The 27,952-nt window shown below is 39.2% G+C and overlaps 1 pseudogene; it reads right to left on the bottom strand.

The window, feature by feature from the left end:
* Positions 1–14,774: 14,774 nt before the first annotated feature.
* LOC110542339 (uncharacterized) lies at positions 14,775–22,481 on the bottom strand (annotated as a pseudogene).
* Positions 22,482–27,952: the final 5,471 nt, after the last annotated feature.

Consider the following 27,952-nt stretch of genomic DNA (forward strand, 5'->3'; position numbering starts at 1 on the left):
TGTGAGACCTTAGACCATGTCTACCATACAGAATATGGTCTAAGAAAACAAGTTTGACTGTTCCATGAACTCTGTCCTTGTAGTAATATGACTTGTTTTGCTTTGTTTTTAAAAAGGATCTATTGAAGAAATTTGGGATTTCAGTATTGACTGAACCCCCTCTTGAAACTATCCTTAGTTTTCTGTTTCTTTCTTTTAACCTGTATTTTTTTTAAAATCCCCATTCTCTCTGTCGTGTCCTGAATTACCTACAGCTGGTTCTGGCACCACCCTATAAGTTTATTGTGCAGAATTAATAACACTGGGACATATGTACTTATTAAAATTTTATCAGGAAAACCAGGCCCAAGAACTTATCAGACATGCCAGGCCAAGGAAACAGTGTCCCTTTGTCCTAACTTGCTTTGCTAATTCTATGATGAAACACTAACCAAAACCAAACTTGGGGAGAAAAGGGTTTATTTTGCTTACATTTTTATGTCATAACGTATCATTGAGGGAAGTCAGGACAGTAGCTCAAAGCAGGAATCTGGAGGCAGAAACTGAAACAGAAAACATGTAAGAAAGAGTTCTTCTTACTGGCTTATTCCTTATTGCTTATTTATCCTGCTCTCTTATGTAGCCTAGATCCACCTTCTCAGAGGTGGTACCACCTACAATGAGTTGAGCCCTCCCATATCAATCACTAATCAGCAAAATAATCTATGGACTTATGTACAGGCAATCTGGTGGAGCCAATTCCTCAACTGAGATTCCCTCTCCCCCAGGTGATTCTAGTTTGTGTCACATTGACCAAAAAGCTACCCAGCAAGCACTCTCTCATAAGAGACACCTAAAAGTGCAATGGCATAGCCCCACACCAGCCAGTCATCCAATACCTGGTGTGTGCATCAAGGACCAAGGACTTCCCAAATGTTCCCAGAGCTGCTTTGGCTCAGCTATGTCCCCTGACAGTTGATGTAGCCTACTTAACTGCCTGCCATTTACTTGTTCACCTGTCTAGATCTGGATCTGATATCCAATTTACTGCTTCGGGCCTGTTCCTTGCTCCAGACTGCAGTTCAGCTAGCAAGGACATTCTGAAGTTTTTTTTTTTGTTGTTGTTGTTGTTGTTGTTTTTCTCGAACCTGATTCTAGCAGCTCCAGCAGGAGCTCTCTCACAGCACTTGGTTCATTATCTTATCAAGACAGAGTTTTTGTACGGGCAGAAGACAGTCTACTTCTGAACCTCCTTCAACTCGGCTACAACCTTTAAAAGCTCATATTAACTCTATAACCTATATCTATGTATACATAAAGACATATTTATGATGTGATGTGAGAGCAATATTAGTAATGAAGATTGGAGTAAAAGAGCTTTCATTGGCTTCAGTTAAGATACCAAAGTAGACAGATTATGTAACCAAAAGTTGTCATGAAAACTTTTAACCCTTTTTGAATTTATTATTATTCAGTTCATTCTGACATTGTGAAAGATACAAACATGTTTGTCTATGTTTCAGGCAATAGTGTTCTCATGACACTCCTCTACAATATATATCCTTATTCCTTAGTATTTCTTTTATCCATAAAACTTTAAAAAGAGAGATAAGCTCTGCTCCCCTTATTCAGGTTATTTCTTTTTTTTTTTAAGGTTTCCAGGCAATCCTGATGAGATTCAAAAGGCTAGAGTCAGATGACAAGGGAGAAGGACTCCCCCTTTTATTGGATTAGCAGGGGTAGGAGGGAGGGAGCATAGGGCTGAGAGGAGATAAAGGAGAGGGCTACAATTGGGATATAAAATGAATACATTTTAAAAAATAAAAAATAAAAAAATTTTAAAAACTTAAAAAGAAACACCTGGCCTTTTTCTATGTGCTATCATGGTCTGAATATATAAACTGGAGGATTGAGAAAAATGGTCTCTACATGTTTTAAAAGAACTTGACAATTTGATTCATTTTCTAAGGAAAAGCAAAAATAAATAGTGTTTCTGAATCTCTGAGGGGGATTGTTCTCATATCACTAAGAAGTTTACCACAGCAATAAGGGAGGGTTATGTTAATCGAAGTCTTATCCCCTCACAGATGCCGAATTCACCAAAAAAGAAAACTGTTGAGTCTTGTTCAGTAGTCATGGAACTACAAGCATCTTCTGTAAGAAGCCAATGAGGCTACCGAAACTGCCACCAGGAGCATTTCTGAGTGCATCGTGATGGTAGTATGTGCTAGTCCCTTGGAAATAATTCTTTACCTTACATTGTTGTGTAAAGACAAACATCTCCACTATATGTTTGCACACCCTATACAGGCCGTGAAACAGGGGCTTGTCATGACATGCTTTTCCACCATCAAAAGAATTGGGTAAAGCAGCAAATCCAGTCAATTCAGCAGCCCATTGAAAAGCCGTTGTGTAGGTCTGTGACCTCTGCTCTAATCTGCTCATTAACATCCATCCGCAGTTTTGTATTTTAGTGTCTATTTTAGCATGTAGTGTTTTTAGCAGGTCTATGTTGTAAACATTTTACTACATATGGTTTTGGTATTTTTTAACAGGTATTTTTTTCTCCCACTATCGTCTGCTATCTTCTCTTCTATTACTATTCTTTAGTCTTCATTTTAAAAATGCACTAAAAAAATACCTAAAAAATAAAAACAGGCAACAGATATACTAACACTATGTAATATCAGAAGGAACCAGGAAAACCTGGAATAAACCAGAGGACCAGAGATAGCATTTTCTTTCATCTGTGATCTCATTCCTGTATACAGAGGTGGGTAGAGATAGACACAGGCCAGAATCTCCATAAATATTACTATGACTGAGGGTGTGAGGTCTCCCCTATCACTTGAAGAGGAAACATATATTTCTTGATGTTATTAGGCTTATGGCCATGCTCCATAATGATGCACTATGCTGTGCTTTTGATGTAACCTTATATTCTCACCCACCTCCCAAATGTGCCACTGAGTTTGGTAGAGCAGTAACATATAAAAGAGATCCTCTACAAACTCCAGAGGCAACCTAGGTGAATTTGATAAAGGAGCAGGTATTTAGCCTGAGTCTTGAAGAGATACAAGTGGCAAGTGTCAGTTTGTGCTGGAATAAAGATTTCTTAGAACCTCATGACTATTTATCTGGAATCTACAGAGGAGACAATTCTATCTAGAAAACATCTCTCCCTTTGTGAATGGGTAATTTTTATGTAACCACTTAGCACTGATTTTTTGAGCTCTTATCCTTTTCTTGCTACAACGTGGGCCACTTATATTTGCTATCACATGAAAAGAGGGCTAATGTACTATTCATTCTAGAGCATCATAATAAAGACATGTGTTCATGTTTCATTTAAAAGAACAGCAAAAAAGGGAGAAAATAATCTGAGATGCCATGTGTAAAGACTGCCCTTCCACTAAGACACAACCCAGACTTATGCAGAGAGTGATGTGTGTGTGTGTGTGTGTGTGTGTGTGTGTGTGTGTGTGAGTGTGTGTGTTGCAGCTGCAGCAGGTTCATAGTTAAGGACTACCTTTTGTCTCACAAGAGACTTTTTGGACTTTGGAGTCTTGAACAGTGTTAATATTCTTAAAGATTATTTGGAATTTTGAAGTTAGGTTAAATCCATTTTTCATCACAAGACAGCCATCAGCATATGGGGACTTGAATATACTATAAAGGTTTTTAAGATATATGTTCCCCGTAGGCTCATGTACTTGAATACTTGGTACATACTTAGTGGTATTATATGGAAAGGTTGTGTAACCTCTAAGAGGTAGACCCTTGCTGGAAGAAATAAGTCACTGAGGTCAGGCTTTGAGAGTTTAATCACCTCACTCCACTTCCTGTCCACTTTCTCTGCTTCTTGTACATGGATGAACATGTGATCTGCCAGCTTCCTGCTCCTGCCACTGTGACTGCCTACTGCCATGCCTTCACTGTCATTATGGATTATATTCCCCTGGAACTTTACGATGAATGAAGCCTTTTGTCTGTAAGTTGCTTTTGGTCATAGTAGTATATCACAGCAACAGAAAAGTAACTAATACAGGGACCCTGGCTTCAGTAATGAAGTTATAGTCTACATCTGTTCTGTAGCTCCCAATCCCAACACTTGCTGACTCAAATTCCTGAGGTAACTAAATGGTTCACAGTTCCAGACTTAAAATATGCCTTATGCCTAATTTTGCATTCTTTTCCTTTAAAGATCCCTTAGATGTAGAGATGTAGTTGCTCAAATAACTTGGACAGTACTGATCCAAAGGTTTAGAGTTTGTTTTCCAAATATTTCAGCAATGTTTCTGAAATTTTTCATTCTCATGTTTTGGTCCTTTGATATGTAGAAGACATCCTTCTTTGTTGCCCCTACAGAAGAAGTTTCACAGGGAGCCAGTATGGCCCTTTTCATTTTCCTGTCAGACAGAGGCCATAAAGCTCCCATGTCTAAAGGTCAGCTATTCTATGGTACTGTAACATATTTGGGGCTGATTTTGTCACAGGGGACTAGGTCATTAAGTATAGAAAAGATAAAGTTCATTGTCTCTTATCTACTCTTTCAAACAACCTGCAGAAATCTTAGCAGTTACAAGATTCTGCTGGTTATGGATCTCTGGACCCTGGGAGATAACTTTTTCTGTATCAGTTAGTAAAAGATACCCAGGCATCAACAGTGAATTTCTTGATTTGGGAACCAGGGTTACAACATTTCTTTAGTTGGTTAAAATGGGCCCTACTTCAAACTTGAACCTTCAACTGGAAAGGTATTTGATCTTTATGCTTCAGAAAAAAGAGAGTCTTTGACTTCTGACCAAGAACTGTGGTACTGCCTGATAGCCTTTTGGACATTTAGGTAAATAACTAGGTTTAAGACCGTTGTAATGGCACATGCCTTTAACTCCAGCATTTAGGAGGCAGAAACAGGCAGATCTCTGTGTGTTTGAGGCCAGTCTGGTCTACATAGTGAGTTTCAGTTCTAGCCAGGTATACATAATGAGACTCTGTCTCAAAAATAGTATATTTCTAGTTGTCAGCCTGCTTTAGCGCAGTAGTAACAGTAGCCCTCTTAACATCTGAGACTACCAAGTGAACTTTGTGAAACAATCAGATTATATACACTCCTTATGGTTTGTCAAGCCTTGTGAGGTTCAACAAAGGTGCCAGTCTGTAATGTAGGAGATATTTTCATTATATTACATCACCATACACACCCCATGGGCCTGCAAGTCAGTAAGAAGTTGATCTTTACTAAATAAAGAGGCTGGTAGCTCAGAACATCACTGCGAGGAAATGACTCTCAGAGCAATATAGCCCAAGAGGAGATTAAAAAGATGTTTTTAGGAAACACATACTGGACTCTCTTTTCACAGGGATGCTTCTTTATGGAACAGGGAACCCACGGGCCTGGATTATATCATAGGCAGTGGCCCAGTGAGACAGTTGAAAGTGCATTTGGCCCTCCAGGCACAAGCTTTGAGCTGGCAGTGCTGGTGGCTCTTACAAGGGTACTGGAGCTAAGCAAAAGAAAAAGAGGGTTAACATTTATACAGATTCTAAGTATGTTTTCTTGACCTTTCATGCCCAGGTCACTATATGGAAGGAGACATTATCTGACAACTTCCAGCTCTTCTGTTAAATACTACTGGGAAGTCGGTCAACCTTTGTCCACTGTTCTGCATAGTTATATGTCAGCTTGACACAAGCTGGAGTCATCTGAGAGGAGGGAATCTCAACTGAGAAAATGCCTTCATAAGATCAGGCTCTCGACAAGCTTGAAGCCTGTAGGATATTTTCTTAAGTAGTGATTGATATGGGAGGACCCAGCCCATTGTATACAGCGCCATTTCTGGGCATGTGTTCTGAGTTGTATAAGAAAGCAGGATGAGCAAGCCATAGAGAGCAAGCCAGTAAAAATCACCTCATCCTTAGCCTCTGCATTAACTCCTACCTCTGGTTCCTGTCCTGTTTTGAGTTTCTGTCCTGTCTTTCTTCAGTGATAATGATGTGGAAGTATAATCCAAATAAACCCATTCCTCCCAAAGTTGTTTTGGTTATGGTGTTTCATCATGAAATAGTAAACCCAACTAAAACAGACCCACATGGTTAAAGTAGAGTTTTTCAATTCCTCTATCCTCCAAATGTACACCATAGTGTACCTGCTTCCAGGTTCCTGCTCTGTTTGAGTTCCTGTCATGACTTCCTTCACTAATAAGACTATAGATGTGTAAATGTAAGGCAATTAAACACTTTTTCTTCCTTACTTTCTTTTGGTCATGGTGATTCATCATAGCAATAGTTACCCAAACTAAATGTAGTAAAGAAAGGTAATTTTAAATTCCAACTAAGGCCAAGTGACTAGTTACAGAAATGAGGATTATAATTGACATGAGTGTTTCTGCTGTATGTTGTATAAAACTGTGTTGGTGGAGAAGGGGGATCCAAGATGGCAGCACTGGGAGGACACTCTTTCTGACCAGCAGCACAGCAGGATCTGCACAATGATGGAACCCTGGGCCCTAAAACACCAGCGATTGTGTTTCCAGGTGAGAGGAAACCCCAAGGTGTGGGATTCAATGAGCTTCAGGTCATCCAGCTAAAATGGTGGAAGAGTTCCTGAGTCCCGCCAGGCACTGGGTCACCAGCCCAGAGCCACATGTCAGCGTGCTCTGATCACTCTTCGAGACTGAACTGTGGACCCTACAATACCAGAGACTGGGATTTCACTTGAGAGAAAACCGCACAGTTCAGGAAGCAATAGGGACAGATCTTAGGTCACTCAGACAATCCCTGGAAAAGGACCATTGGTCCGGTGAGCACCCAGCAGCCTGCCCAGAGTACGGTGCACAGCCACCAGCACAGAGTCCTGCCTGCGCGCCTGACTCATCATCCCAGACAGAACTGAAGGCCCCAAGGCAACAGAGATTTTCTTTGTCAGATGATAAAAACACAGTGAGAGGAACAACAGGTCTGACCTCAGAGCACTCAGCAGACACCTCCTCCCCCCACTGAAAAGTTTTCCGGAAACATTCCCTGGTTCCTGCAGGAGCCCAGGCACAAAGTTGCCAGCAAGGAGGAGCCACACGCCCGTGCCTGAATGTTCTACTCACCTTCCCAGATGGAACTCTGGAACCCAAAACACCAGAGTCTGGGTGTCTCTATAGGGAGGAGATTTCACAGTGGGAAAAACATCAGATCCAACCCTCAAGACACCCAGGACAAGAAAAGTTTCTGGGTTCATGCAGGCTCTAGGCTCTGGCCTCCTACTACACGCAAGAGTACTGTGTTCACCTGCCATTGATTTTGGCTAAGGTACTGGGGCACACAGCTCCAACCTCAGACTTAAAGAAGCCTGAGAGCCATTGGAGCAGCCCTCAGATATTGCTCCAAAGTGCGAACAGTTATCCCAAGCTAAACTGATGAAACAACAGGACTCCTTGGTTCTTCAAGAGGGCTGCACCAAGCAAATACAACTTAAGAGTAGCAAAAGCAGTTCACTAAATTCAGAAAGAAACCCAGAAGCAGAGCAGCCATCTCCAGGATTTCTCCTGATGAGAGGAGAGCCTTCCTGAACACCACAGTTACCACACAGGTCCATATGCCTGAGATGAACTGTGACAACTCCTGAGAAGCACAGCCATTCAGTTGACCATACCCAAAAAGTTGAGACCTCCTTCAGAACCATGCCAAGGGGATTCTCTCCACCCCAGGATTCCAGTGGGCACCAGAAATTAACAGTCAACACCCAAGAGAGCCAGATGGGTAGAGGCCGGCGTAAAAACACAACCAGCAAAAGTTTGTAAAGCAATATGGCATCCCCAGAACCCAGTTATCCAGGGGCAAGTAGCCCTGGACACCCTAACATAATGAAATTCAAGAAGATGACCTTACATCTATGCTTATGAAGAGGTTAATGGAGGAAACAAAAAAAAATGTGTAAAGAATTAGAGATGGATGAAGTCAAACAGATTATGGCCAGCCATAAAAAACAAACAAACAAACAAAAAACTGGGCATAAGAGTCTTATATGAGACTGTTTCTCCAACCAAGGACCATGTATGGATATAACCTAGAACCTCTGCTCAGATGTAGCCCATGATAGCTCAGTATCCAAGTGGGTACCCCAGTAAGGGGAACAGGGACTATTTTTGACATGAACTCAATGGTGGGCTCTTTGACCTCCCCACCCCCAAGGGAGGAGCAACCCTGCTAGGCTACAGAGGAGGACTTTGCAGCCAGTCCTGAAGATACCTGATAAACCAGGGTCAGATAAAAAGAAGTCCTCCCCTATCAGTGGACTTGGAAAAGGGCAGGAAGATGAAGGAGGAAGGGTGGGGTTGGGAGGGAATGAGGGAGTGGGATACAGCTGAGATACAAAGTTAATAAAATGTAACAAAAAATATAGGAAGATGCAGCCAATTTGTGGCTTTCAAAGAGGAAATGATTAAATCACTGAAAGAAATAAAACAAACAGAAATGTCCAAATAAAACAGGTGAAGGAATTGAAGGAAAAACAGGAAAATACAGTCAGACAAGGGAAGGAAATCAACAAAACGGTTCAAGATCTGAAGATAGAATTGGAAAAATGTAAAACACACACATACACAAATGGAGAAAATAATGGAGAGAAAGGACTTAGGAAAGCAAACAGGAAGTATGGAGGTAAGCATAACCAAGAGACTACAAGAGATGAAACAAAGAATCTCAGGTGTGAAAGATACAATGGAAGAAATCAATGTATCCTTCAAAGAAAATAATAAATTTAAAAAATTCCTCACACAAACCATCTACAAAATCCAAGACAACATGAAAAGACAAAACCTAACAATAATAGGAATAAAGGAAAAAGAAGATTCTTGTCTCCAAGGCCAGAAAATATTTTCAAGAAAATTTCCCCAACTTAAAGGAGAGGCCTATAAGCATACAAGAGGCCTACAGAACACCTAATAAAATAGACCAGAAAAGAAAATCACCCCACCACATAACAATAAAAACAGTAAGTGTACAGAACAAAGAAAAAATACTAAAGGCTGCAAGGGAAAAAAGCCTTTAACATATAATGGCAATATATAATGGCAAACCCATCAGAATCACACCTGACTTTTCAAGAGACTATGAAAACCAGAAGGGCCTGGACAGATATCATGTAGACCCTAAGAGAGCACAGATATCAACCCAAGCTACTATTCCCAGCAAAACTCTCAGTCCTCACAGATGGAGAAAACAAGATATTCATTGACAAGAACAAATTTAAGCAGTACTTACATACAAATCCAGCATTACAAAACATACTACAAGGAAAAACACAACTCAAGAAAACTAACTACTTTCAGGAAAAAAACAGGAAATAAATAACCTCACTACAGCAAAAATAAAAGTCATCAAACACAGAAACACATTACCAGAGCCAACATCAAAATCAAAAGTTCTAACAGCCACTGGTCATTAATCTCTCTCGACTCAATTCTCCAATAAAAAGATAAAGACTAACAGAATGGATGCATAAAAAGACCCAACAATATGTTGCATATAAGAAACACACCTAAGTCACAAAGACATTACCCAAGAGTAAAGGGCTAAAAGACGGTTTTCCAAGCAAATGGACCCAAGAAGCACGCAGGACTAGCCATTCTAATATATAATAAAATAGACTTTCAACCAAAATTAATAAAAAAAGATGGGGAAGGACACTTCAAACACATCAAGGGAAAATTCCACCAGGAAGACATCACAATAATGAATAACTATTCTCCCAATACAAGGGCATCCACATTTGTAAAGGAAACATTAATAAAACTTAAACCACACATAGATCCCCACACATTAATAATGGGAGACATCAACACCCCACTCTCAAAAAAGGACAGGCCTACAAAACAGAAATTAAAAAAGAAACAATAACTCGAACAGAAGTCATGAATCAAACAGACCTAACAGATATTTACAGAAACTTTCACCAAAACACAAAAGAATTTACCTTCTTCTCAGCACCTCATGGAACCTTCTCCAAAATAGATCACAAAGCAGGTCTCAACAGATACAAGAAGATTGAAATAATCCCCTGTATCCTATCTGACCACCATGGAATAAAGCTGGACCTCAACAACAACAGAAATAGCAAAAAGCCTACATGCACATGGAAACTGAACAACTCACTACTCAATGACAGCTGGGTCAGGAAAGAAATAAATAAAGGAAATAAAGTCTTCCTAGAATTCAATGAAAATGAAGGCACAACATACCCAAACTTAAGGGACACAATGAAAGTTGTGCTAAGACAAAAGTTCATAGCACTAAGTGCTTTCCCAAGAAAAAATTCAAAATCTCTCATTCAAACAACTTAATGCCTCACCTAAAAGCCCTAGGAAGAAAAAAGAAAAGAAAAGAAAAAGAAGCAGAACACCAAAGCGGAGAAGATGGCTGGAAATAATCAAACTCAGGGCTGAAATCAATAAATTGGAAACAAAATAATTCAAAGAATCAATGAAACCTAAAGCTGGTTCTTTGAGAAAATCAACAAGATAGACAAACCCTCAGCTAAAAGGCAGAGAGACACTATCCAAATCAAGGAAATCAGAAATGAAAATGGGGACATAACAATAGGCACTGAGAAAATTCAGAAAATCATTAGGTCTTACTGCAAAAGCCTATATGCCACAAAATTTGAAAGTCTAAATATAATGGATGATTTTCTTGATCGATTTCAACTACCAAAACTGAATCAAGACCAGGTAAATCAATTAAATAGTCCTATATCCCCTAAGGAAATAGAAGCTGTCATTAAAATCTCCTGTGGAAAAAAAAAAAAAAAAAACAGCTCAGGGCCAGATGGTTTCACGACAGAATTCTACCAGACCTTCAAAGAAGATCTAACACCAATACTCTTCAAACAATTCCACAAAATAGAAATGGAAGGAACATTACCAAACTCATTCTGTGAAGCCACAGTAACCTTGCTACCTAAACCTCATGAACACCCAACAAAGAAAGAGAATTTCAGGCCAATCTCCCTCATGGAAATTGATGCAAAAACAAAATACTTGCAAACCAAATATGAGAACACATCAAAGATATCATCCATGATAACCAAGTAGGCTTCATTCCAGGCATGCAGGTGTGGTTCAATATATGGAAATCCATCAATGTGATCCAGCATATAAACAAACTGAAGGAGAAAACCACATGTTCATATCCTTAGATGCTGAAAGAGCATTTGACAAAATGCAACATCCATTCATGTTTAAAGTCTTGGAGAGATCAGGGATATAAAGCACACATGTAAACATAGTAAAGGCAATATACAGCAAGCCTATAGCCAACATCAAATTCAATGGAGAGAAATAAATGTAAATCAATCCCACTGAAATCAGGGACAAGGCAAGGCTGCCCACTCTCTTCATATCTCTTCAACATAGTTCTTGAAGTCCTTGCTAGAGCAATAAAACAATTAAAGGAGATCAAGGGGATACAAATTGGAAAGGAAGAAATCAGATGAAATGATAGTATACCTGAGTGACCCCAAAAATTTTACCAGGGAAATCCTACGGCTGATAAACACCTTTATCAAAGTAGCTACATAGAAAATTATCTCAAAAAAAATCAGTAGCCCTCCTGTTTACAAAAGAAAAATGGGCTGAGAAAGAAATTAGGGAAAAAATAGGCACAAAGGACATAAAGTACCTTGGTGTAACCCTAACCCAGCAAGTCAAAGACTTGTATGAAAAAAAATTCCATTCTTCAGAGAAAGAATTAGAAGAAGATATCAGAAGATGGAAAGATCTCCCATGCTTATGGCTTGGTAGGATTAACATAGGGAAACTGGCCATTTTACCAATATCAATCTACAGATTCAATGCAATTCCCATCAAATTACCAACACAATTATTTACAGATCTTGAAAGAAAAAATTTCAACTTCATATGGAATAACAAGAAACCCAGAATTGCTAAAACAATTCTTTACAGTAAAAGATCTTCTGGAGGTATCTCCATCCCTGATCTCAAGTTGTACTGTAGAGCAACAATAGTAAAACCAGCATGGTACTGGCATAGAAACAGAATGGTAGATCAATACAATTGAATAGAAGACCCTGAAATAAACCCATACACTTATGGACTCCTGATTTTTGACAAAGATACCAAAACCATACAGTGGAAAAAAGATAGCATCTTCAACAAATGGTGCTGGTCTAACTGGATGTCTACATGTAGAAAAAATGCAAATAGAACCATACTTATCACCCTGCAGAAACCTAATGTCCAAGTGGATCAAAGACCTCAATATAAACCAGACACACTAAACCTGTTAGAAGAAAAAGTGGGCAAGAGCCTTGAACTCATTGGCACAGGAGACAACTTCCTGAACAGAGCACCATCAGCACAGGCTCTAAGAACAATAATCAATAAATGGGACTTAATGAAACTGAAAAGCTTCTGTAAAGCAAAGGATACTGTCTTCAGAACAAAACTACTGCCTACAGACTGGGAAAGGATCTTCACTAACCCCATATCTGAAAAAGGGCTAATATCCAGAATATACATAAAAAAAAAAAAACTCAAGAAGTTACACAGCAACAAATCCAATTTAAAAAATGGGGAACAGAGCTAAACAGAGAATTCTCAATAGAGGAATATTGAATGGCAGAGAAACACTTAAATAGATTCTCAATGTTCTTAGCCATCAGGGAAATGCAAATCAAAACGACCCTGAGATTTCACCTTACACCCATCAGATTGGCTAAGATCAAAAAACTCAAGTGACAACACATCTTGGAGAGGATGTGGAGAAAGGGGAACCCTCCTCCATTGCTGGTGGTAAACTTGTACAACCACTTTGGATATCAGTCTGGCGCTTTCTTAGACAATTAGGAATAATGCTTCTTCAAGATCCAGCTATACCACTCCTAGGTATATATTCAAAATATGCTCAAGTACACAACAAGGACATTTGCTCAACCATGTTTGTAGCAGCTTTATTCATAATAGTCAGAACCTGGAAACAACCCAGATGTCCATCAACAGAGGAATGGATACAGCAATTGTGATATTTTTACACAATGGAATACCACTCAACAATTAAAAACAAGGAAGTCATGAAATTTGCAGGCAAATGGTGGGATCTAGAAAAGATCATTCTGAGTGAGGTATCCCAGAAGGAGAAAGACACACATGGTATATACTCACTTATTTAGACCTATAAGATATGATAAACATACTGAAATCTATACACCTAAAGAAGATAAACAAGAAAGAGGACCCAGAGTAAGATGATCAATCCTCACTTATGTATGCTTTTAAATTGCTAGTTTGAGAACCCTCAAACTTCATTATGAAGGCACTTAGTGCTATGAACTTTCTCCTTAGCACTGCTTTCATTGTGTCCCATAAGTTTGTGTATGCTGTGCTTTTATTTTCATTGAATTATAGAAAGTTTTAATTTCTTTCTTTATTTCTTCCCTGACTCAATGGTCATTGAGTAGAGAGTTGTTCAATTTCAGTGAGTTTATAGGATTTCTCTTGTTTCTGTTGTCATTGAAATCTCAATGATAAGGTTTGATAAGACCACCATGGTGGTCTGGTGAACAGCACCAAATATATGAGAAAATATGGGCAGGCTCTCACCTTCAAAATGAATCTTTAAATAGGCAAAGTTTCTGCTCCCTTTATTCAATCAATAATCTTTTTAAAACTAAAGCCACATATTTACTTACAACATGGATTTGGAATCACTAGACTAATTAATCTTTTCCTGTTCCCAATAGGTTTAACAGATTTTTTTCTTCATGATTCATCCCTTTCTTGATGTGTTTGGAAGGGAGAGTAGTAGGCCTATCTTCACATGCACCATAAGCTGGGGATTTGGCCTTAAACTCCCTTTCAAACACTCGCATGCAGCAACAACTTTCACCAGTGCTCTACTGGCCTACATGGCTTCCTCAGTCAGTTTACATGGATATCTAACTGACCTTTCTTCTTAGGATGCTTAGCTAATGCTTTATATTTTTATTATACTAAGCTCTCATCCCACATATTATTGTGAATGCTGCAACTAAGGGAAGAGGACCAAAGGGAAAATATGGCTTTTTAAGGCAACACTGTATGTAGTCACTACCCCAGGAGTTGGGCTGCCCATTGAGGAAACACTGTTTTCCAACTACATCCTGAGAAAAAATAAAGATTCAGAAGCTCTCCTTGGAAACACAGTCATAAGCTCCCTCTACCATTTCTCCAATTTGGAGAGGGTATTTCATTGCTTCAATGGGAACACCTTTCTCTTTGGGACTGAGTGGATCCAGGACAATACTTAGGGCTTTGCCATGCACAGTATACTCCTCTAACCATAAGAGATTTTCCACATACCACAATAATACCTATATCCTACCCAGTTGTTCCCACAGACATCACTTTTGTACACCAAAGCACAAGGAAAATATATAAGCATTTCAGGAATTCCCACCAGGTAATATTATAATATTGTTCAATCTAAGTACATAGACTGTCCCCAAGAAAGCAAAACTTTCAGTAGTGACAAGGTTGGAAATTTTGCTCTAAACATTAGGGCTTAAATGTCTTCAACCTGATACATGCTTACATAACTGTGTGTCATTTTTCATTTAACAACAAACCTCACACCTTAGGTTTAGTCCTTTGATTTATGTCATTTTCATTTCACCAGTATGTTTACTTGTTATAAGAAGTTGGCATGATCTGAGAACATCATCTTGGCATGCAGAGTTTAAGATATTTGTATCTTCATGGAAGAAACATAATCAACAGGTAGAGAAGATTCGAAACTCAAACACAACCTCAAAATAAAAGATACTTTCTTTGAAATGAATAGGTGACTACAAGAGTGTCATGTGGGTGTAGGACATTCGGCCATGGAGTCTACTGGCACAATTTCTAAATACAAACACTCTCATTTCAGACATTTTGATCAGCCTTTTTGAAAGCATGCTGGCCATTCAGTTTCCTCTGTACTTGCAATGACCTGATCTCAAAGAGGAACATAATACCACCAAGGAGTGACAGGATACCTATTGAGAACACATGAGTACTGTGTTTATTTATCAGAAGTAATTTCTTAACTGGAAGGGTGGGTGGAAAGTCAGGGTGGTTTTACCATAGAGATTTAATACGTAGTTCTAGATTACAGCAGTAATGGTACAAAGGCTGCAGACAACCAGAATTAAGACAGACTACTTGTAACACAGTATCCGAATCTCAGGGACAGGGGCTTTGACAATGCTGACTCTAATGGTTGCTGGGCTAAAAATCAAAACAATACATTTAATCAACATTGCCAGTCACATCAGAGTATGTGCACGTCGAATTTCAGGTGAAATGGTCCAGTTAGAGCTGACAGAGCTGCACACCAGAATTCTGGTCACCGAACCAAAGATGTTAAACTCTAAGTGATAATAAGCTTCCCAGAGTCCAATGCACACAAGCTGAAAAACCTTATCGTCAAACTCACAGAGGCGCCAGTATCTGCTACCTGTAAGGATTATTCCAAACCCCAAAGATAGGAGGCTACAAAGGAAGCCAGTCAGTCTGAAGATCCACTCTTCAAATCTGAAGATGAGATAGAACAAGTATAAAATGCAGCCAGGAACATAACAGAGGGGTTAGAAACAGAATGTGTTATGGTTTACAGAGTACTAAGTACTCACACTTGTCCTTGCGGTCTTGACATTTTACTTAAGATGTCTAAAGTGTAAGATTCTGCACACTAGTTAAATATGTATAAGAAGCCTGAGATTTATGACTGTGACAGGAGTCCTGCTTGTAAGATGTTTTGGACAATAATTTCACAATATCCTTCAAATGTTTCTATTTGTTGACTAGTAATTTCAACACTTGGAGCTAATGGAATATGGAGTTGTAGTGTCATTGAACATAATGCTTATTGCATCATTCTTTGCAAAACAGAACAATTATAAATAACTTCAGTGAGTATTCCAAAAAGAGGAATGCTCAAAGTATTGTAGTAGATTATTGTATATCCATATAACCCTTTAGAAAAAGAAGCAAAAAGAATCAATGTACATAGTATGTCCATTTATGTAAAACAAAAACATATGTGACTTATTTACATATCTGAAAATATATTAGTATAAGCATTCACAAAAAATGAATAGGAAGTTGACCAAGTGTAATGGAGATGACACCATCATAATTACTTTCATATTTATTAAATAGTGTTCATTTCTATAGAAAGTTATGTGTAATGTTTGACAATTAAAAGCAGCATGAACACAAAATTAACTTCTATTTATAAATGGATAGAGATATAATCTGGTGTAAGAGTGATGCTACTATGTGTGAGGTGCTGAGTTCACAACCCAGGACCACAGAACATGTTTGTAAAAGATGAGGAATAGTGGATATTTGCATTTTATATCTGCTCTTTATTCAATAGTGCACCTTGCTATGACTTCATTTGGGTGCAACATATAAAGTATGTGGAGGTACTTTGGCTGAACCAATGTAATCTTTGACATAATTCTTACACTTCACATTAATTAATAATATGAAACAATTCATTTGATTCTTCTGTCAAATCATAAATTTGAGTGTAACAATAAAGAAATTGACAAAATTTGCCGAAAGTTTGGCTCTGGGTTCTGAGTCTCAGCATCTGCTTTGATACACTGCTGGGTAGAGTCTTTCAGAGGCCCTCTGTGGTAGGCTCCTGTCCTGTTCTCTGTTTTCTCCCTCTTCCACTGTCTATCCCATTTGCATTCTGAGTGAGGATTGAGCAACTTCCCTAGGTTCCTACTTCTTGTTTATCTTCTTTAGGAGTATAGATTTTAGTATGCTTATCCTATATTACATGACAAATATCTACTTATAAGTAAGTGTACACCACGTGTGTCTTTCTGCTTCTGGGTTACATCATTCAGTATAATCTTTTTAGTTCCTACCATTTCCTGCAAAATTCATGATTTCCTTGTTTTTAATTGCTGAGTACTAGTCTGTTTTGTAAATGTACCACAAATTCTGTATGAATAGCTCAGTTGGGGGACATCTGGGTTGTTTCCAGCTTCTGGCTATTACAAATAAAGCTGCTACAAACATGGTTGAGCAAATGTGCTTGATGTATACTTGTTCATATTTTGGATATATGCCTAAGAGTGGTATAGGTGGATCTTGATGTAGCACTATTCCTAATTTTCTGAGAAAGCGCCAGATTTATGTCCAACGTGGTTGTACAAGTTTACATTCCCACCAGCAATGGAGGAGGGTTCCTCTTTCTCAGAAGGGAGAGATAGAAATAACTGAAGGGGACAGGAGTTCTACAGGGAGACCAACAGAACTAAAAAATCTGGGCCCAGTGGTTTTTTCAAAGACCAATACTCCAACCAAGGTCCATGCATAGAGATAACCTAGAACCCCTGCATAGATATAGCCCATGGAATCTCAGTGTCCAAGTGGGTGCCATAGTAAGGGGAGCAGGGACTGTCTCTGACATGAACTCAGTGGCTGGCCCTCTGATCACCTCCCCCTATGGGGAGTGCAGCTGTTCCAGGCCACAGAGCAAGACAATGCAGCCAGTCCTGATGATACCAGATAGGCTAGGTCATATGGAAGCAGACTGGGGAGGGGCATGGGTAGAGAATAGGAAGGGAGGATTGGATTGGGAGGGTACAGGGAATGGGGCCACAGCTGGGATACAAAGTGAATAAATTGTAAAAAATAAAAAAAAAATAATTAAAAACAGAAAGGAAAAAAAAAGAAATTGGGAGAATCAAGTTGAGATGTCCTAAGTCATTTAGCAGAAAGGAAAGAAGCAACCTTCTTCATTGATTCCAGCTTGTGTATAACTTACTTTGCACATGCAGAAATTTGAGGAGCCTACAAAAGGGATTGCCAGCAAGCATTACATACCAGCTACCCAATGTTCCAGAATCTTCTGTGGCTTGTGCTTCCTAAAAGGGTGAAGGCAGTTGATGTACTACTTGGAAAATTACATCAACAAGATGGGTTTGCAATTGATGGTGGCTTCAGTACCACCATGATGTCTGTCTTGCCAAGGCAGGTCTGAGGCAAGGCCTGCAGGAGCAGTATGCTTTAAATCATAAATGAAATAAGGATGGAGAGTAATTTTATGTTAGAGAAATGAGCTCTCTTGGCAGGATGTTGTGCTTGCCTTGTCTAAACCCCAAAGAGTAGATATAAAAGTGTTGTAAAGAACTGTTGAAAGCATATTTTCTTTTTACATTTTAGTGTTATCATTGCCGTGATCCATTTGGAAGATGCTGATATGACCACTCATCTTCTAAGTCACTGGAAATGTGTATCAGATCATCATCACAAGAGGAGCTAACTGCTCTGAATGAAAGAAGTTCTGTTAGTCACATGTTCCTGCTCAACACGAAGCCTTGTTGACTGTTGGGCTATCACAGACCTTTGGATTCATAACACAGGCTTTGCTTCATTTGAACCAACTTTAAAAAAAATCTCAGAGACTAATAACCATTTGATGTTACCCACACACGTATTAGCCCCATTTTATACATAGGGAAATATCACACAGTCGCTAATTCCCTTTTATGACACCAGTGAGTTACACAGGTATGTGGTCAATTCAGGCCCAGGAGACTTACTATTCGTACATACAAGGCTTCCTGTCACTTATGATGTTCAGCAGGATTTCCTCAAATGGAAGGGATGTCCAAAAATACCCTAATCTATATGTCAGCAGTCTTCTTTAGCATCCTCTGTTCTAGGATAGTGAAGGGGGTTAATGAAAACCATACAGAATATACATTTTTTTTACCTTTTTATTTCTCTTTTAGGAAGTCCAAATGTTATCGACTGCCAACCTGAAGAGAAACAAGTTACTATAAAGATTCTTATGTTTCCATGACTACTAGGGCTAGGTAATGGATCCTCAGCAATGACTATGTTCCAATGGGCACACATGAAATACCAGAGTGAAGTCTTTAAAATTAGTTTGTTATTAAATCCCGTATCAAATAGCCACTGTAACTTATTAGGACCATGTGAAGACAATTCTTGGTTGTCCACTTGACCACATCTGATATTAACTAAAACTCAAATGACTGGGAAAACCTGTGAGAGATTTTTTTTTTCCTTTATTAAATCATTTGAAGTGCAAAGTCTCATTTCTCATTCAGATATATGAGATAAGGAGATATGACTGTAATAGAGCTCATTTGATAGCCAGCCCACAGAGGAAGAGGATCCAGGAAGTCCTGTTGATACTTGATAAGCTAGGGTCAGATAGTAGGGTTGTAGAACTCCCCTTTCAGTGAACTAGGGGAAGGGATAGGCTGAGGAAGAGGGAGTGATGTTGGGACCTGGAGGAGATGAGGGATGTGGCTACAGTCAGGATATAAAGTGAATAAATTGTAAAAATAAATAACCCAAACACACATACATACTATATAAAAGATATATATGCATATATATATATGAGATCATTTGAGCTGAGAAGACCCACATTTAATCTGGACCACTCCTTGTGTTGACAGCTTATATAAAGGACATGGAAGGAGGCTTGTTATCTTTGTCTGCTAGCTTTCAATATCACTAGCAAGTCCATTCCTCCACTGCCATTGGTTCTTACTTTTTTGAATCAGAATATACTGCAGCCCAACTGAAATGTGCAGCATTGTTGCCCAAACAACTACTGCATTCATAGACCTTCTTTCGGTAGACAGCCATATGGTACCAATTATGGTACCATGTTGGACCACATCTTGTAAGCTTGTCTAATAAATTGCATAGATAGATAGATAGATAGATAGATAGATAGATAGATAGATAGATAGATAGATAGATAGATAGATACAGTGCTTTGGATGAGAGATACATGATAAACAGATATACATAGATAGAGATAGATTATACATACATACATAGACACATGATAGAGATTTGAATCCTGATCCTCTAAAGGACTCTGACAAATAAACATTGCGTTTATAGAAGTTTTTATAGAGTAACTGAATGTAAGTATGTTTTTTTTTTAATTTTTATTTTTTCTTACAGTTACATTTTATTAACTCTGTATCCCAGCTGTATCCCGCTCCCTCACTCCCTCCCAGTCCTTCCCTCCTTCCCTCCTCTCCACCCTTCCCCTTTCCAAGTCCACTGATAGGGGGTGACCTCCTCCCCATTCATCTGATCCTATTTTATCAGGTATCTTCAGGACTGGCTGCAAAGTCCTCCTCTGTGGCCTAACAGGACTGCTCCTCCCTTAGGGGGTGGGGAGGTCAATTTTTTTGAGTATCTGTGAAAGGCTTTCCAATTTGCTACAACTATAGTTACTGAATATTTCTCCAGTTACTGAAGCCTTTCATGGAAGCTCAGAGAGAACTAGAAGCCCATGATGTGAACTATTTTACAAACTTAAAGAGGCAAATATGCATTTGATTATCCCGATTCACTAATTATGAGAGACAAGGGATTTGGTGACTTTGTATATGAAACATTTTAAAATTTGTGGAAAACAAAGAGAATGATGATGCTCGTCAGTGGCTTTGGCCTTATCAGAGGAGGAACATGATAAAGAAAAGTGCCCCGCAATCTTCAATGAAATATGGAGTAAATGTCAGTGAGGTAATGAGTTCGTTGAATCATTTATTGATGGCAGCTTCTGAAGACCACAGGGATCTACTGCACTAGGAAGGTGAATCCCAGAAGCAAGGGATTTCTTCAGTAGGGTCTTCAGTTGAGCTTTCAGTTTTCAAGTGACTGGTTTTCCAGACTCAATTGCTAATCTTTTCACTGTAGACTTACTTGGTTCAGAGTTCTGAGGATTTGCTAAGCTACAGTCTGATTTCTTTAAAATTTCTTCCTCAAAACAAATTAGTCTACATATTTAAGTTTGGAATTATTCATACTTTCAGACAACAGGCACAATTTAGCCTGCTCGTTACCAGCATAGAACTTGAATGACCACTATACCCTTTCTCTTTAGAGTCCTTGATCCTCTCTGAATCATCATGAGCATCCCTCAAATCTTCTCTGCTCCCAAACCTCTCTTTTATAATAGCAACATTTATATTTAGCATATTATGTTCCAGTAATTTTCATGTTTTTATAAAAATTTAACAAGGACCCATCTGTGACCTCTTCAAAGGGAACTAGGAATTAAAGAAGTCTGAAGCTGCATCCAAAGTAACTCAGAAATCTCGTGTAAACCATCGGGTTTCAGATGGGTACTTGCCTCAGAATGTTGTAGGGATTTTACACCACCAGTTATGTTAGAGTGAGTTAGAGTGACAACCCCATTAATAACCAAGCCTTTTAGTTATCTGTACATTTGGTGCACTTTAGAATATCCAATATGGATGTATTTATTGAAAAAGGTTCCATGTTCTATAAAATTGTTAATAGCTTAAATCTGGTAGTCTATTAAGATCTGTAGGGGGTACTCTTTCTTGTAGAAGAATTGAGTGATAATTTGCTTCCAGGAGCCATCAGGAGTGGTTTGACAGGGTGGCTGAAGAAGGAATAAGGAGTCAGGGAGAGAGGAGTGAGCGAGGTGTAGTTCTCACTGACTAGCAATCAAGTTATTTCTTTATTTAGACAGGCTTTTAAAATTAATTAGTTTATTCACTTTATATCCTGATCACAGTCCCCTCCCTCTTCTCTCCCTAGCCCCACCTTTCCTCCCTTTTTCACCCCTCCCCTCCCAGACTTCTCAGAATATCGTAGCTCCCCCCCCAGTACCAATTCACAATGTAATGTCAGGTTCACAGGACCGTCAGAGACCACCAGGAGAGAACTTGATGCAATAGCAAGAGAGCTTTATTATGAGAGCGATCAAACTCGGGACCCAAGTCTCACTAACACAGCAGTAGAGAAGTGGAACCCTGAACCCTGAGCAGAGTTTTTAAAGGGAAAGTCTGTGATCAGGGGGTTTCCATGATAGCAAGCAGAGGGGCACATGCATTGATGTTACAGGATTAGGCAAAAGTTAGAGCGGAGAGGTGACCTTCTCTGAGGCACAATTGCCTAAGACATACCATCACAATGGCTATTTTTTAAAACTATATCTGAAACATTAGGGAGATTTTTTTCCCACCTGATTCTCAACTGAATCTCATTGATTATTGCCAGGGAAATTGTCTCTATTTTCTATGAAATATTTATTCTGTGATATTTCCTGGATGCTGTTGCTAGGAGAGTTAACTTTGTTCTCTGCCATGTGTACATTTTGTGATATTTCCTGGTACCTGAATTCAGCTCCCAGTCAAGATGGCTCTTTATTTCAAAATGGAGTTATTCTCAGGCTAACTATATCCAGGTTAACTTAAACGATTTAACACCAACTCATCAAGTTGCATAAGGACTGAGCATGTCCTCTTCTTCTGTGGTCTGTCAAGGCCGCCCCACCAGGGGGAAACAATCAAAATGCATGCCACAGAGTCCATGTCAGAATCTTCTCCCACTTCCCTTACTAGGTAGGGTACCTGTATTAAAAACAAGCTGCTCATAGGCTACGTATGTGTAGGGGCCAATGCCCAGTTCACGCATGGTCCTTGGTTGGTACTTCAGTTTCCACAAGCCCTTTTGGACTTTGGTTACTCTGTTGATCTTCATGTAGAGTGCCTTTCACCTCCAGGTCCTTCTATGCTTCCCCCAACCTTTCCACAAGACTCCCTACTCTTTGCCCAATGTTTGTCCATGAGTCTCAGCATCTGTTTCTATCCACTGCTGGGTGGGGCCTCTTGGAAGACAGATATGTTTGGCTCTACTGTCTTCAAGCATAGCAGAGTACCATTAGTAGTGTCAGGGGTTGGCTCTCTCCCATGGGGTGGGTCTCATGTTGGACAAGGCATTGGATAGACGTTCCCTTTTCTGATCTTTCTTTATTGTTATCCCTGCACACCTTGTAGGTAGGGTAATTTTGAATGGAAATATTTATGTTGGTGGGTTGGTGTTCCTCTCACTCCACTAAGAGTCCTGTCTAGTTAGAGGGTTTCCTCTTCAGTCTCCATGACCCCTACTCCTAAGAATATCACCTAGGGTCACCTCCATATCTTCCCAGAAGCCTACCCTGTCTTAGATCTCCAGCTTGTCACAGAGATGCCTCAGCCAACTGTTTCTCTTCTCTCTGCAAGCCCTCTGCTCTACCTCCATTTGCCAGGTCTGACTACCACCCCCATTTCTCTCTTGTTGTACCTTATTCCCTCTCTTCAACAGCTTTCACTGTCTATTCTACTCCCCCTTCTGAGTGAAATTTAAACATCCTCACTTGGGTCTTCCTTGTTACTTATTTCTTTGGATCTGTGAATTGTAGTATATTTACCCTGTACTCTATGACCAAAATCTGCTTATAAGTGAAGTGAGTACATACCATGTGTATCTCTCTGGGTCTGGGTTACTTCACTCAGGATGATCTTTTCATCTATTTGCCTGCAAATTTCATGATTTTCTTGTTTTTAATAGCTGAGTAGTATTCCATTGTGTAAATGTACCACAGTTTCTTCATCCATTTTTCAGTTGAGGTATATCTAAGTTGTTTCCAGTTTCTAGCTATTATGAATAAAGCTGTTATGAACATAGTTGAGCAAGTGTCCTTTTTGTATGGTAGAGCGTCTTTTGGGTATATGCCCAGGAGTGGTATAGCTGGGTCTTGATATAGAGCTATTTCCAATTTTCTGAGAAAGTGCCAGATTGATTTTCAAAGTGGTCTTACAAGTTTGCACTTCCACCAGCAATGGAGGAGTGTTTCCCTTTCTCCACATCCTTGCTAACATGTTGTGTCACTTGAAGTTTTGATTTTAGCCATTATGAAGGGTAGAGTTGTTTTGATTTGCATTTCTAGGCAGGGTTTCTTTTTGTAACCCTCACTGCCCTGAAACTGACTCTATATACAAAGCTAGACTCAAACTCAGAGATCCACTTGCCTCTGCCATCCAAGTGCTGGGATTAAAGGTCTGCACCATCTATTCTATTTTCCCATGTGAGTGAGATTCAAGGAGGACTTCCATTGAACACTCCTTTTTAGCTTTTTTTGTGTCTGTGAATTGTAATATGGTTATCCTGTAATATATGTCTAATATCTGCTATAAGTGAGCATATGCCATGTGTGTCTGGCTCCACTGAGTAGCTGATTGAATCACAGGCTGAGATTCACAACCAAGCATTAAGTGAAGTTCTGGCGGTCCTATGGAAGAGTGTGAGGGAAGGATAGAAGAATCTGGAGGTGACAAGAAAGCCCTAAGAAGAGCAAGTCAACTAACCTTGACCCATGGAGGCTTACAAAGATGGAAACAACAACCAAAGAACATGCATGGGCTGGACCTAGGCCAGCCCATATATAACATATATATATATATATATAACATATATAACTGCTGGGCAGCTTAACCATTATGTGAGTTCCCTAGTAAGATGAGCAGGTGCTGTCTATGACATGGGCTCTGTTTCCTGCTTTCTGATCACTTCACCCTATCCCATAATGTGGCTGCCTTGTAGACGAGGATGAGCTCAGTCCAGATGTGCTGGGGTGGGTTGTTGGGGGTCTACCCTTTTCTGAGGAGAAGGGAGCAGGGATAAGAGGGAGAGTGTGGGACCCAGAGGAAGAGAGAGGGGGCTATGATTGGGATGTAAAGTGAATAAATAAATAAAGTAAAAACAAATTAAAATAAAATTTAAAAAGAACCTTAAGAAAATAAAGGCATGCGCCACCAACACAAAGCTCAAAATACACTATTTTTTATGCATGAACAGGGCATACCTAGGTCCACTACATGTATGTAATAGATGTACAGCTTGGTTTTCATGTGGGACCTCTAACAGCAGGAGCAGGGGCTTAGAATAAGTATCACAATGCAATGTCCGTATTGAAACCAGATAGTGGAGGACAGAAATCAGCACTTGAATGAACAAGGGTAAATTGTATACATTCCAAAAGAACATTATACCAACACTGGATCCCTATTTAAACTTGGACCTCATTGTAGGATTCTGAAGATGGATGGGAGGGCATCATTGGATCTCTTTGTCCCTCCTCTTCCCAATATTTGAATAAATCTTTTTTATGCCTTTTACCATCTTTTGCTGTTTCATGTTTTGAAAGGTATAATTTATTATTGCTTTATGTGAACAGGTGTTTTACCTGCCTATATGTCGATGTACCATGTGTTTGCAGTGCCTATGATGACCAAAAGAGGACATTAGACACCCTGGAATTGGAGACACAGATGGTTGCTTGTAATTCAAACCAGATTCCTCTTAAAGAGCAGCCAATACCCTTAAAGATAGGCTATCTCTCCAAAGTCTATTTAATAATGTTTAATTATGTATTTGTAGATATGTACTCATGGAGGTCAGAAAACATTGTCAGATCTCCTGGACTTAGAGTTACAGCCACCCAACATGAGTGTTGGAAATGAACTTGAATCATCTACAAGAGCAATATGCAATCATTTTTCTTTTGAAGATGAATGGATATATTATTTTTTAATTGTTGCTAATTTTATATTCCCTTTTATTGAGAATAGATTATTTTCTTGTACAATATAACCTGATCAGTTTCCTCCCTCTATTCCTCCCAGTTCTTCCCGACTTCCCCTCCCATCTGGATCCACTCCCTTTCTGTCTCTCATTAGAAAAGAACAGGCTTCTAAGAGATAACCACAAAACAACAAAATAAAAATATAAGACAAAAACAACAACAACGGACAAAGTAAGCCAAGAGAAAAATAAAAAGCCTTAAGTGAAGGTGCAAGAATCAGACATTCACTCATTCAGACATTCAGTAGTCCCATAAAAGTACTAAGCTAAATGGCACATGTTAATGCAGAGGACCTGGTGTATACCCATGTAAGACCTGTGCTTGCTGCTGCAGTCTCTGTGAGCTTATATGAGCTTTGCTCAGTTGTTTTTAGTGGGCCTTGTTCTGCTGGTGTCCTCTGTCCCCTCTGTCTACCCTACTCTTTCTGCTTCTTTTTTTTTTTTTTTTTTTTTTTTTTTTTTTTTTTTTTTGTGGCGTTCCCTGAACTCTGAGGGGAAGAATTGAATAGAGATATCCCATTTAGAGCTATGTGTTCCAAGGTCTTTTCCCTTTCTTTGTGTGTATATTGTCTGGCTATGGATCTCTGTATTTGTTCCTAACTACTATAGGAGAAAGCCTCTCTGATGATGGCTGAATAAGGCACCAATCTATGAGTATAGCAAAATATCACTAGAAGTCATTTTATTGTTACATTTTTTTGACCAGTTCATTTAGTTTAGCCCTAGGTCTCTGGGATATCTAGTCTCTAGTTCTCGATCACCCAAGTAGTGCTGGTGTAAGTTCTATGTCATGGAATGGGTCTTAAGTCAAAGTATACATCAGTTGGTTACTCCTGCAAGGTTTGTGCCACCATTGCCCTAGTATATTTTGCAGGCAGGACAGATCATAGGTCAAAGGTTTTGTGGTTGGATTAGTGCTTATGTTTCTCTTTTGGTAGCATGCTGAGTATCATTCTCTGTCAAAGCCACTAATACATGGGAGTGAAGGTCCTATGGAGGCACCAGCTTAACCTCTCCATGTTCAATGAATTGTGTGAATGTTGTTTGCAGCAATGGGGTCTTGCTGTTGATTTGTAGAAAGTAAACTATTGTTTTTACAACAGCCTGTGATGTTCGGGGATTTCTATGTGATCCTTTCAGCCAGCAACTCAATTGTATGAAACCCAGTACTGGTTATGAGAGATGGCCAGTTGGGGTTCTATCTCCTTCATTATTTGGAGACTCCATTTGAATCTCCATTTGCCTTCATATAGCATAGGAAGTTTCCACTGCTCTTGTTTTCCATAATGGCCCTCAAATGCCATTCAAGTCTAGTTGTCTTTCTTCTCATCTACACCTTCAATCACCTGTCAGCTCCCCTTTCACATCTGACCCTCCCTTTTCCACCCCACTGCAGTCCACCCATAAAATATTTTCTATTTCTCCTACACAAGGAAGATCCTCTATACCAAACCTTTCTGGGTGTATGGATTGTAGTTTGGTTATTATTTATTTAATTGCTAATATCCACATAAAAGTGAATACATAACATATTTATATTTCTGGGTCTGGTTACCTCACTCAGGATGATTTTCTTCCAGTTCCATCCATTTGCCTGAAATTTTCATGATGATATTTTAAAAGAGCTGAGTAGTATTCCATTGTGTAATTGTACCACATTTTCTTTATCTGCTCTTCTGTTGAGAGATATCTAGGTTGTTTCCAGTTTCTAGCTATTATGAATAGATCAGCAGTGAACTTGGTTGAGAAAATGTCCCTGTGGTAGGAGGAAGACTCCTTTAGGTATATGCTCAAGAGTGCTAATTTCTTTCTTAATTTTTGTCTTGACCCATTTTTCATTCAGTAGAGAATTGTTCAGTTTTCATGAGTTTGTGAGCTCTCTCTTGTTTCTGTTATTGTTGGTAATTCTAGCCATATCTCCCCTCATCTGCTCCCTCAATCCCCTCTCTGCTCTGTTTTTCCATCTGATCCTTCCTTTCTCAACCCCCTGCAGTCCACCCAACTTTAATCCATGGTGAGCTGATAGAATGCAGGGAGTTGTTTAAATTTTCTTGTATCTGTTGAGACTTGCTTTGTTTCCGGGTATATGGTCAACACTGGAGAAAATTCCATGAGGTGCAGAGAAAAAGGTATATTTCTTTGTGTTTGGGTGAACTGTCTTGTAAATATCTGTCAGGCCCAAATTAGTTTATAATAGCTGCTGGGTCCAGTATTTCTCGGTTTAATTTTTGTCTGTTTTATTTCTAGGTTTAATATTTGTCGGTTTAAATTTTGTCCATTGGTGGGGGTGGGGTATTGAAGTCTCCCACTATCAATGTGTGAGGGACAATGTGTGATTTAAGCTGTAGTAGTGTTTCTTTTACAAACTTGAGTGCCCTTGTACTTAGGGCATAGACATTAAGATTTAAAATGTCATCTTGTTAGATTTATTTGATGAGTGTGTAGTATCCTACCCCATCTCTTCTGATTACTTTTAGTTTCAA

The sequence above is a fragment of the Meriones unguiculatus genome, chromosome X (assembly GCF_030254825.1).
Source record: "Meriones unguiculatus strain TT.TT164.6M chromosome X, Bangor_MerUng_6.1, whole genome shotgun sequence".
Classification (NCBI taxonomy): Eukaryota; Metazoa; Chordata; class Mammalia; order Rodentia; family Muridae; genus Meriones; species Meriones unguiculatus.